General features: G+C 35.2%; 1 protein-coding gene across 10 annotated transcripts in view; it reads right to left on the bottom strand.

Annotated features, from left to right (window-relative positions):
- LOC105831026 (neurobeachin) overlaps positions 1–13,048 on the bottom strand; it is a 348,598-nt gene that overhangs the window by 146,410 nt on the left and 189,140 nt on the right. The window lies entirely within an intron of this gene.

Here is a 13,048-nt window from a genome sequence, read left to right as displayed (position 1 = left end):
CGTACAGTTATTTCCAATCATTTTAGTATCTTATTATTGAACTGAATTATTCACTTTACAGTTCTTTTTATCGATCGTTAAAACGAAATTTATTATCGTACGTTTTGCTTTATGCCGTAGTAATCATCAATGCAAAGTGAGCGCAAATAAATTTTATTGGAAAATCGATTTGTAAGCCCGCCCTCTTATTTGCGATGTACAAAGCGTACGGTGCGAACGCGTTCGTGCTGTTTGTGTGAAAAGTCTTTATCAAGTTACTGTAGAGACAATTCTGTTTGTGAAATTTTAGATGCTCTCCATTTTCTCTGAAAATGCATTTTCCTTGATTCTATATATTGTACGTTTTTAACCTTAATTTATTTCAAGGGAATTTAAGACAAGAAAACGGATCTAGATGCGAAGCGTCAAGAAATATTATGTTTGTTTTAAAATAAGAAATATGTGATTAAGAGTATATAAACGTATGAACATACATGTTACAAATTATACGTAAATGTTGTACACGATTTGCACGAATTTAATAACTAATGTACCGAACGTTTGCAAAAGAAATTTATGCTTTTGCGGGAATATGCATCGCGTTCGTGAGACGTGAGGTTCACGTATATCATCTTTCGGAAGAGCCGAGAATTACGAGCGTTATATCATTTCTGTCAGAGTAGAGCACGCGTCTAGCGGATCGACGAGCACGCATCTACTTTGGGATGTCATTAATCTGCATCGAGATCTGCATTTCAATCGTCAGATGATACGGTCCACTGTTCTGTGTACTCCGGTGAGACTTCCGCGAGATCTCCATCGGCTGTATTTACATATCGGTACAAGGGGTTATAGTTACGCGTTCTGAAATGTCGACTCTGTGACAAGTCACCTCTGGGGAACATAACTCTGACAATATGAGTGCTGCATTTGAATTTGTAATACAGTCACTCGACGACGCGCGTGTGAGTCACATCTCGCGCATGGATGTCGAAGCAATCTCAGTCGCACGTTAACTGCAAACGCAACTGCGCGTAAAACACTGCGTTTTATCTTTTTACTTAATCTCACGGAATGCAAAGTGCACGAGAAGATGTTTCTGAAGTATTTCCTTCCGATTTTCTTTTTTATTTGGACCGTTATTAAGATGACGATAATATTGCATATAATTTCTCTCATTTTTGCTAACTTTAATACTTGATATATAATTTGCTCTATGCTTTATTCAATATTGTTGCAAAACAATATCTTTGTAAAAGTGAGCTTCATTGGTAATTGCATTAAAATACGCCTTATATTCGCCTCGTATATTCGAGCTGTTAATATATTCGTGTCGTCCGCGTGGATGTTGTTTTCTTCGGTTCACGGGTACTCGATCCAATATGGGGAATTCTCTTGCTAAATCCCTCTGGCCTATGGCGCCAGGAGTTATTTCGGTAGGGCGTTTACAAACTGTGTGCCGGGAAATTTCAAGCCACGTGCCTATCGCCGCTCACCCTATCTTGCTACTTTACGACTTTTGGCGACATTTGTTTGTAGGGGAACACGAGTTTGAATAATTCTCTCCCTCTGTTGTGAAATCGGAGACTTCGTTGCTCCTTTATAAACGTTCCGCCGCGTTGTAATGACGTTATTACGTTTCTTTTATCTCGGAAAATAAGAACCGAGGAACACATTTAATTTGGACAGAAATCAAGAATTATAATCGCTGATGCAATGAAATGTGTCAGCAGCTTTTCGGGAAATTTGTTAAATAATTAGGCGGTAAGCTTTTATATAAACTTAAAAATACATTTTCGGCAATATTTTTGCAGTTCTTGTTTCGTGCTGTTTTAAAGTTGCAGCGTCAGCACTCGTAATGAATAAAATACGACTTCAAAATGCTGCAGATTTGCATGCTTTCATGTACGCTTATCTATAATGCACAACAGCAGTCTTATCTCTCCATTTAGAAATAAGAGAAAATGCATGGATAGGAAGTCTGACATTCCAAATATACATTTCGTAATTTGCTCGTTCATCTTTGCTCGTTCTTTTTTTTTCTTACGTCCGCTTCCGTTTAACATTTATATTTACCTTGCGTTGCTTCTTAATTAGAGACCGCCATTTTGGATGACTTTAAATTTGCGGGAGCATTGTTCTTTTTTTCGCGATTTATATTTTCTGGTCGCTGAGTCACCGAAGAATTTTCGTCAGGTCTTGCGGTAAATTCTCAGGCTCGCGCGACCTTTACACATCAATATGTGAAAGAGAATAAAACAATGTCTGTTCCTTTGTGCAACAGCTGTTCAAATAGTAAAAACAATTGATGAATTTTTAATTACCAACTACCTTAAAAACCTGGAAAAATATTCTTATTTAATCACGTGTTCTTTACACACGTTAATGGGTTTTTTTTTTGTTTGCAACAATAAAAGTTTTACATTAAAGCGTAAGAAACGCAAAGTTTTCGTCGACTCTCTATTGTAAAATGCAATGCTCAGTAAAAATGCCGTACAGTTGTTAAGTTACGTACTTCTCCTCAAAGCGGACAAGTATGCTACATGCGGCGTTTGTTACACGTCGGTGCCTTTGTGAAAACGGAGTTTCCAACGTAGTTCTAGATCCGGTAACAGCGCATATCACGTTTCAACTATGTCGGTGACAGTACATTGACTCCGATGAGGGGAACGTGATGTCATTTTGAGGAGACCAAAATCACAAGCTCCTGAAACTATCCGGAACAATCTGATAAGTAACATACATCGCGTCAATTACAAATCCCTGTAACTCGCGGAGGTCAGCTATTAACGTATAAATTGTACAGAGGAATTCCGCTGCGCTGGCCACGCCTGTTAATAGATCGCGTCGGCAAGGGTTATTAGCGAATACTCCAAGCGAATTAATGGATATATCATTCTATTGTCAGCGCTGTTTCCCGTGTGTATGCAGATCAACGCAAAACAAGGATTTTATCGTACAGATCCGCGATTTAAAACCCCACGTTATAATCAGGCGTAAACGCAACCAATTTCGAAATGTCAGAATGCATTTGAATGTAAAATATTCTCGTATGCATAATGGGCTGGACGAAAACACGATAAACAGTAATGACAATACGTACGCTTCATTACATGCGTTCGATTGAATTGTATCTATCGAATCATTGTTTATTCAAGTATGCTGGAAACCACGGTAACGATAGTTACTATAATAATAATTTCAATAGCTCCCTAAAATTTTGCATAATTTACTGCTGTACATGTCGAAGATTTAGCGAGGCGTACGTTCGACAGTATTCCGTTCGTTTTCTCTGTTTATTCAATGCGAAAGGACGTAATAGAATAAATTTCCGTTGTAATTGGACCACGAGGGATTACCACGTAAGCACCCTGTCACTTTCCATATTGGTCTAAATACGCACACGCACGCACACACACGCATACGCTTACACTGGACGTTGATATGCGCATTGCCGTCAGGCGTCCTCGAGGACGTAATCTGAAAGCGTCTCGAGCCATTGCGTTGGTGTAAACTATTTGATTTGCATTTCAGAGCAATGTTGAAGTCGGGGGGTCAATCTCACTGTTATCGAGACACACTTCTCGGCAGAGGGAGAGTCTCGAAGACCCAAAGACAGTATCTCTAATTTGGTTCGGACACACTTTATTTGCACGTGCCGGTAGACACAGCCTCTCACTATCGTATATTAGCTGCTGCCATATTGCTACAGCCTAAAACTAAAATTAAAAATTAGATCCGGCCTTAGTAATTCCTCCGGAACAATATGCGTTTTCAATATCTATAGCTATTTCTTGTGCAGCAAATTTCGTCTCGAGTTAATCAGCCATTCACTTTATTTTCTCGATCTATATACACAGTATCAATTTATTGCACGAAAGAAATGCACTAATATCACTCTTGTTAGGAAGCAACGCCGATAGAACAAGCAGCAAATGCTGTTATCTTTTGAATCTAAATGATTCGTATCGTATATGCGTATTTGTTCGGTATTGATGTGTGCCACTCTATTTTTTGCGCTCACAATTCCTTGAGTATTTTGAGTAGCAAAGACGCACACGTAAAACCGATAGGATCAAAAACTTTATGCGGCGCAGATAAAATTTCTCGTTTGTTTACGATCTCAGGGTTGCTTTGCTTTAACACCGTCGGATTTATGGACATTGTATTATTTCTTTTATTCTACAGAATCTCTAAGACTAAGGTTGTTTCCCCTTCCGTTAAGTTCTCTGAGGTTTCCCGTTTAAATTATTAATGTCTATTTTTAGTTTTTCATTTTCAAATTTTAAATCCGTAATTTCTTGTTGGTCTTTATCGATTTTTATTTTTAAAACGTTTATTAGTTCTTGCACCTTTTTATACATTGTATAATTTGGATGACATTTTTATTTGAATGCATCTTTGGAATTTTTCCATTTGCTGAAAGCATTTCTACATTTTATTTCTATGGTAGTTCTGTTGATTGATACTAAAAAAATTTGATTTTTTGCTGCAGTAGCTATTACAGACATTTACCATTTTCTAAAATAAATTTTCCTAAGAGTAAAATTTCAATACTTACGGTTTGTTTTTGTCGGCTGCTGTATTTGGTCGAATTCGACAAAAAACTTGTAAATGGTGCGTTTTCTCAATTAATTTTTTTTTATAACTTTTTTCTATATTTAAACTATTAATATTATTTTTTAATTCCTTATTTTCTAATTCCAAATTTTTTATCTTTTTTTGGTTATTGTCCATTTCTTTTTTTAAGATGCTTATTAGTTCTTTGCATCTTCTTATCCAATTGATAATTTGATTAATATTTTTATAAGTAAATTATTTCATATATCTTTGATTTTGTTCCTCTAAGTAATGATTTAGTGACATCAATAGTATCATTATTAAACTGAAATAAATCATTTCTTTGTAATAAGAAAACCGAGTTTCTTAAGTGGATAAAATTACGTGAAATAAATATTTTATTGGACAAAGAAAATTATTTATTTGTAATAAGAAGCTTAATGAATTAAAAAATTTTCAAAGAAATATTTTGTTGAATATTAGAAACAATTTATTTGCAATAGGAAACTTGAATGCATAAAAACGTGCAATTAAATATTTTGTTGAATGAAAAACATCAATTAATTGTAATAAGAAACTCAATGTTCTTAATAAATAAAAATATTTTTAAAGAAATATTGTATTGAACGAAAGAAATACTACATTTGCAATAAGAAATCTAATATTCTTAAATTAACAAAAATGCTTGCAAAGAAATATTTTGTTAAGTGTCGGAAACAATTTACTTGCAATAAGAACAATTTGATAAATGCAACTCGAGAATAGCAGCTAGTAGAAAGCTACACGTTAGACCAAATACTACTCGACGATTACAACTTTGTTATTAATAATCCGGAAGATCCGGTCCTAGTAATTTCTTCGGAACATTTACGATTCCTGACTCAATGTCCGCGTGCCAACGAATTCCGAGTTGAGATCATGTTTGGTAAATGCTGGGTGATGTCTCTCCACGTCGTGGAGAGTGTCACGAAAGTGATATCACGAATCGGGTTTCCACATGTCTGACATTACAATTATTAAAGCAATTATTGTCGGCTGTCACTGCATTGAATATTTCAGCCATAAATAGGTCGACAATAAAACACTGAAAAATTGTATTCCCGAAATAAAAGGACTAAATACAATTTGCAAATTTTCTTAATACATTTTAATGGCTGAAAATATCTTTATTTTTAGAATATCCTTTAAAACTAAGAATATATTTCTATTAATGAACTTCTGGACTATGATATTCTATACATATTTTAATATGTTATTTAATTTAGCCAGTGTAGTGTGATTTGATGCTTAAAATCTTAAGTAATATTTTTGTCGTTGAAATACGTAACTGCACAAATGAATTACTATAATGAAGTACGCAATACAGATTTTATCTGCTTAAAAGCCTCCGCACAAGAACATCCGTAATGCATTACGTTAAGTACTCACCATAAATCTAGGCTCGTATTTAAAAATGCACTCGACGCACAAGAAAATTCTTAATAGAGAAAGTTTTTTAGTAAGGAAAGTTTTTTAGTTAAAATAATGTTTTTCTTTTTTATAAATTTGAAAACCATGTAGATAATTTGAAATAAAGTAAAGTAAAAAAATAATTATTAGATAAATTCACTATTAGTTCTTTGAGATTTAATCTTCGGCACAAATTACGCCAGTTTGTGTTAAAGAGTGTAAATATATTTGTGAAGTTTAGTTATTGTGATAATCATTAACAATCAAGCATTAGTTTGATTGCCAACGCCATTTCTAGAACATATTAGTTCTCACATTCTATATTCTACTTAATACTATCAGGCACTGGACTGTCATTCTCGTTCACGTACGGCAAACCGACGACGGTAGCACTCACTCGGAGACACTTCTCCTTAATTAATGAAACTTGTGACATTCTGCCGTGGATTGCGTGCGGTGTATTTCCCTCGGCTTTAACAAGAATTCTACGCGGAAGTGATGAAGGAGTCGTAAACAAGTCAAATAATGACAGCGTTGTACCCTCTATTGGAGTTATATCATTCTTTCTCATATTACTGTTATTGTGATATTTGTTAGGGGAAATAGAAAAGAAACTGCTGAAATTAATCAGACGAGAGTTAGATTATTCAAGAGTGGAAATGAGCACAAAAAGAGAAATCGGACGTATCCCATGTTGATGCCTCGTTCATGCGAGATCCTATTCATCGGTAATGATCTCTTTTGTACCTGATAAAAGCTCTAATTCTGCGATATTAGTGAATATTTGGTAAAGCAATGGCTCAATGCACAGATAATGACGCAAAGTATCGTGGAAAAAGATAAAATAACGTGCTTATATTAAATTGTAACTTTGTCACAGTTTTACGATATATATAAACTATAATTTTCTTATATACTAAAATCTAAAATATTAACTTGCACGTGATGATTCATTGATGAGGCGATAGAAAGATAGAAGAGTTCTTCTCGCAAGTGCAAACTTGGATAAACTCGATAGAGAAAGAAAGAAATCTAAAATAGACAAAAAAATATCACTCTGTCCTACAGTGAAGTTTGAAGTTTCTCGACACACTATATATCCTGTCCAGTTACGAATAGTTGCATTCTAGGACGAGAGGAGTTTTCAAATATGTTGAGTTCGAACGCGAGGTATTGCTCTTTCGGTGTCGGTAAAAGTAAAAAAGTTTCGGGATGCTGAGGAATGTTAGTAACACATAGAGATTATTCAACACAGAGCAAAAATGGATAAAAAAGAAATCGCTGAAAACAGTAATATTTCTCTTTCGCGAGTTTTTTTTTTTTTTTTTATTCTACGATATGCGCACGTTTTACATAATTCTATAAACGAATTAATTAATAGGAGATAACGCGTTTAAACTATATGCGATGTTGCATTCAATATCGTTTAATTCTGCGAAGCTCATCGTTTTAAACAAACTGTTAATTATGTACTAATGAGTTTGTGCCGTAATGAGAGAAACGAGAATTAGTTTTAGGTGAAACAAACTGACCAATACTTAAATTATTTTGAAGTTAGATGTATGTGTGTTTGTGAAATATAATCACATTTAACTCATTTAGTTCTCTCTTTTATGTTATAATTAGTAATTATAATGAGTGATAGAGCAAACAAAATGCTAGAAAATATCTCATTTTTGTGACTATTTAAAATTACGAGAATGTATATAATACATCTCTGAAATATTAAGAAGTTGGTTATTGTATTTTTTTTTTTTTTTTTTTTTTGTTATTTGTAATATCTTGTTATTAATAAAATTGTCAAAAATATAAATGAGGGCTGTAACATTCCAGGTTTGTAATACGAAATTATGAGTTATTTGTATTATTGTTAAAGCTTATATTTCGCATATCATCTTACACTATACATTTTATATTTTTAGTATTTAATTCCATTCATTTTATACTTTTATACTAAATGATGTTACTTTCCGTAAGACTGAGCGTCATCCAACCGCGATAGCATGACCTGTAATCTCTTTCAACGTCCTTACCAATAAAAATGACCGATAATACGACACTGCACCCGCGTAAAATAACGTATGGATTTCTATTTTCAACATCAAAGTAATACGCATACTTTGTGTGGTGTAGTTCGTTGATTGCGAGCGACAAATCTTGATTCACGTAATTTTGACAATGCTTTAAATCAGTTAATAGATTAATTAAAATAAACGCGAGGATGCCGGTTACAGGTCTGTCAGATTGATGCATGTCTGTCGCAAAACCGTGTACGTCGTTATTTACAGTGAGTTGACATGCTTCGTATCGAGAACCGAGTTTCGTGTTAAAATCGATCGGGCCCGTCCTGTTTTCGCGTATTGTCCGTTCCCACGTTAACAATCTGTCCCCCTCTCATTCTCTCTCGTTAAGCTTATTAATTTTGAGATTAAAAAAGTAATCTAACTAAATGCCGATTTTGAACGATATATTTATTATTATAGACGTATAAAATGAATTAATTTGTTGTTAAAGCTGGTAACTATATATTATTAAACATTTAACTGTTTAAATATTAATTTAATGTTCTATGAAATTTTTAATCAATAAGTAACTATAAATTTGCACATACTATTCATGCAATATTATAAATGCTTGAATATGTTTGTGTAGTTTATTTGATTTTATAAACACACACACACACACACACACACACACACACACACACACACACACACACACACACACAAAATCGATATTGATAGGACACCAGTAGAAGGAGATAGGATGCGCAAATATGTACGAAACTCAAATTTGAACTGACAATATCATGATAACAAGTTCATCCTTTTCACATCAAGGGTTTCGTGCTCATCAAGGGATAATGACGATGTCGATCGATCTAATCCGTTCGAGTACTTCGCCCATAATTGAACGTGATTGGAGTGACTCATCTCGACGCAATGAAATCTAGTGATCCAACCCGTAGGCAGCCTGAGGTCTGTTTGTGTTTCTCGCTGTTGGCACTGTCGGCTACACATGGATCATTCATTCTGAAGTACAGAACTCGCAGCATGGAGCAATTTCCAATCGATAGGAACCACTTTGATAGATACGCATTATCGATCCGTTCTCTTCCTTTGTTTTGAAACTTGTAGTAGTTTCTCTACTTGGCTCATTTTCTGGAATATTGGAGATGTATTACCTTTTTCTCCTCCGAAAATATTACACGCAGAAAAATATTTTCTATGATGCATCACTCAATTTTAATTTTTTTCTTTTAAGTAACTGTTATATTTATAACGAATATTGTTTTGATAATAGTAATCATAAAATTCACTTATTTACTTGAAATTTATGATATTTATTTAAAATTTTTTTGCAGCGTGCATCCACACACATAAAAAATAAATGATAAATTATTTAAATTAGATAAATATTATTTATTTCAAATATTTCATAAATTACACATATTCGTAAACTTACTATAAGTTTGCCATAAGCATCAAATTTATTCAAAACACATTTTAAATTTATACTAGTAATTTAATACTTCAATCACGAACAAGTTAAAACAAAAATTTGATTTACTTACTCTTTTAATTTTTCGTCGATTAAATTTATAACTTAATAATTTAATTTTTTCTGTGTGTATATTATGAAATGATCTAAAGGGAAAATTTGAAGTTGGTATTCTAATTATTTTTCACAAAGAATTTGATTAATCGTTTTTTATTGAATCAATGAGGCAGTAAAAGCTTTCGGAATCACGAATCTTAATAATCACATCAGAAAATATATACAATGCCCGACGTCGAAGTACATTCGTTTTTCACGCGGTAAAATATGCGTAGGGGAAATCTCGGGACAAACAAAACTGAGAGCCGCGGCATGTTGACGTCACGAGAGCGCTCACTGAGCTTTTCAGAAGATCGAGTGCCGACAGGGAAGCGAGCGTGGGCGGTCGGCTTAATTGGAGGTGAGAGGGAGATCATAATTTTACGTCGCGACATGAGGGCACCGGCGGCGTCGGGGTGCCTGTAATTTGTAACCTGCGTGCTTTGAGAGGGCTACGCCGCACCGACGGACTGCAAGCAGCATTAGCAGGAGGCAGCCGTGCGTGGCATCGCATAATCGATCTCGACGAGCCATGATACGGCGGGTAATCGACGGGTTTCAATTCAGAATGCGAAATATTTGCGCATGAATATCTAACCCCGACGTTTAACTCCTACATGCTGGTGGTACTTTACATCGGACCCGTAGCTGGTACGCTCCCACACGAGAGCGTTGAGAATTACTCTTTTACACATTTTTGCGCAACAATATATCGCCCTTTTTATATTTTTTTACTTTTACACAGCTGAAAGCTTCGAGACACTAATAACTACCTTACTAATACAACGAGCTAACAAATAATGATCATCCGTCACTATTATAACTACGATCAATAGACAAAGTTGCTCATATCTATGCATGAAATGGGATGTCCCTGATATCATTAGAATTCTAAAGCAATTGATCTCGCGTTATATCATTGATGGTATAAATTATTTTATCTACATAAAAATTATATTTATTCTCTTATTTATCATTTTATAAACAATATCAAATATCTATATTTATTATCTATCAATCTTCATAACCCGAACGATCAAATAATCAATCAATGTCTACCGTCACATATACGTAGATAATTGATTAAGATGTATCGATGTAGATGACACAGTAACTCTGAAAGTATTTGCGTAAAGACTCAACGAAGATCGATTCGGCAAGCGGAGAACCAAGTTCTTATCGGGATGTACATCCAATGCCAGTTTATACTGAGTATTGGTGTTGACACTTTGCTTTCGAATTCAGGACGCAACGGTTGTATTTACTGGGACGTCAAACGCGAAAGTATAGAATGCACTCCGTTCGACTTTGCATTTAACGCATCTAGTTCGTAGCGCGCGCGCGCGCTTAGGATTTTATCGACTATCGCTGTGCAAATAATCGCATATGCATGATTTCAGTAGTCACAAATACGTTATTTAATTTAACGGTTCAAATATATATACATGTTTTATCAATGAAAATATAGCATTGTATAATACGCGTAATTTTAAATATTATACAATATAACATTTAGATAATGAAGATAAACTTCTCGAAAGCGAAAATATATTAAATCGAATTAAACATTAAAATTAAAATCAAGTTGAATTTAAATTAATTTGAATTAAATGTTTTACTATTAGAGAAAGATAACGATAAACATTATAACGAACATTAAAAATAATGTTTCAATGTTACAAATTAAAACTGCGTGCAAAATATGCAATTCATTGTTAAACCATGAAAAAGTTTCGGGTATACACAAATTTGAGCTTAACGAAATCCCACGTGCGCGTTAATTACTCGAATTTCCGGCGATTCTGACAGTACCGTATTTCTATAATAGTGGAAACTTTGTTAATGCGTGGATTTAATCAAAATGCACGAATAATAGTTTATCACGCCTCAAAAATTACAAGCGTCATACAACGCTGAAACAAGTCATATTCATCGTACTAACCATTATCCTGTACTTTTTTTCTCTCTCTCTCTCTCTTCACTTGCACGCTTCGCCAATGGCATTTTCATTTTCCGCGCAGTGGGAAATTCCGCAGTGCTAACGGATGATAACGAGCAAATGTGAGTAAAGCAAACCGCAGATTTAATGATGAGAGTGCTGGTGTCGACGCGCAGTTGCGCGATTCATTTAGCAATAAATATTCGCGGTGGTAGCGATACAAAGCTAGGTGCTCGTAGTTCCGTGAGATATTTTCATGTGCGCCAATTCTTCGCCGTGCGTTTTGTTTTGGATGAAAGATAACGCACTCATCCATACTCATCCATACTTACAACATATTCCACACGCGATTTTGAAATTCTTATAGAATTCCAAAATCACATTACTTCGTCGTGTAAAGGGCGCACACTAGATTACATATGTCGAAATGCATTTCCGACGAAAATTGCATATATATATTTAACGATTTTATTCACGCGAACGTGGCGCACAACATTATATTCTTATCGCGTCACAAGGTACAGCCGGGCTTGTTGTGTCCACCATGAAGTATGCGAACGATAAAAGCGACGAAAGGGAAAAGCCGACGAAAACGCGCGAGAGCAGTAGGCGAGAATTGTGCAAACGGAAAAATGAGAAAAAGAAAAAGGGTTCGTGGCTGCAGGCAGCTAGGTTACAATGCAAGCGCAGATGCCGCACTGGGAAGTCGGTGAGACGAAGGAAGACGACAGTTTGTCTCCGAGTGAAGATCAAACGGAGCGCGAGGTCGAAAGGCTACGTCTACCATCCAATAGTCTTCTATATCTCTCTCTCTCTCTTTTTTTTTTTTAGAGTCCGCTTTCTCCGTATTTCCTGTCGCTTCTATCACTAACGCATTCTATGTACGAGTCCGTTCTTTCGGATGACCGTTTCACATTGGACGAGCACAAAATCTGATTCTCAAAGTTTCATTACGCACGACATTTAATTTTCTCTGCCGGTGGTACGTCAAACAGGCCATTCTACTCAACCTGTTATTATTTTAGCGCTGGCCTTCCCTCTGTATAAAATAAAGGTACTCCGTAATTAATTTTGAAATGAATCAACAAACGAGTGAAATAATTGACGATATATTTTTATTTTAATTTAAAATTTCGTTAACGAGGGTGATATATTTATTGTCGAAAATTGAAAAAAAAAATCGGCTAAAAGATGTGACGTCATACGCGGTGCCTCTTTGCTACCTTTCGCGTAGCACAGAGTGGTACAATAGGTCGTTATCGTCACCCTTCGCAATCATACGGCAGGATAACGAGAAAAAGTCCGAGTGAAAGCCCGAGGGAAGTTGAGCGGCGGGAATAAAAATCAACCATCCAAATTTGAGCGTTATAACTTTCATCGTTCGTTCGCTATTTGCGTAGGTTCACCTAGGGTCAACGGCGATTGTCGGTGAGATGGAAGGAACAAAAAAAGAGAAAGTCCTGAGCGTTTTCACATGTATCGAACACTTCTTTTCAAATAGATTGCTGCACGCGTATGCATGCG

This window comes from Monomorium pharaonis, chromosome 1, assembly GCF_013373865.1.
Source record: "Monomorium pharaonis isolate MP-MQ-018 chromosome 1, ASM1337386v2, whole genome shotgun sequence".
NCBI classification, from domain to species: Eukaryota; Metazoa; Arthropoda; class Insecta; order Hymenoptera; family Formicidae; genus Monomorium; species Monomorium pharaonis.
The sequence above is the reverse complement of the archived record's forward strand: the minus strand, read 5'-3'. Positions and strand labels throughout refer to the sequence as shown.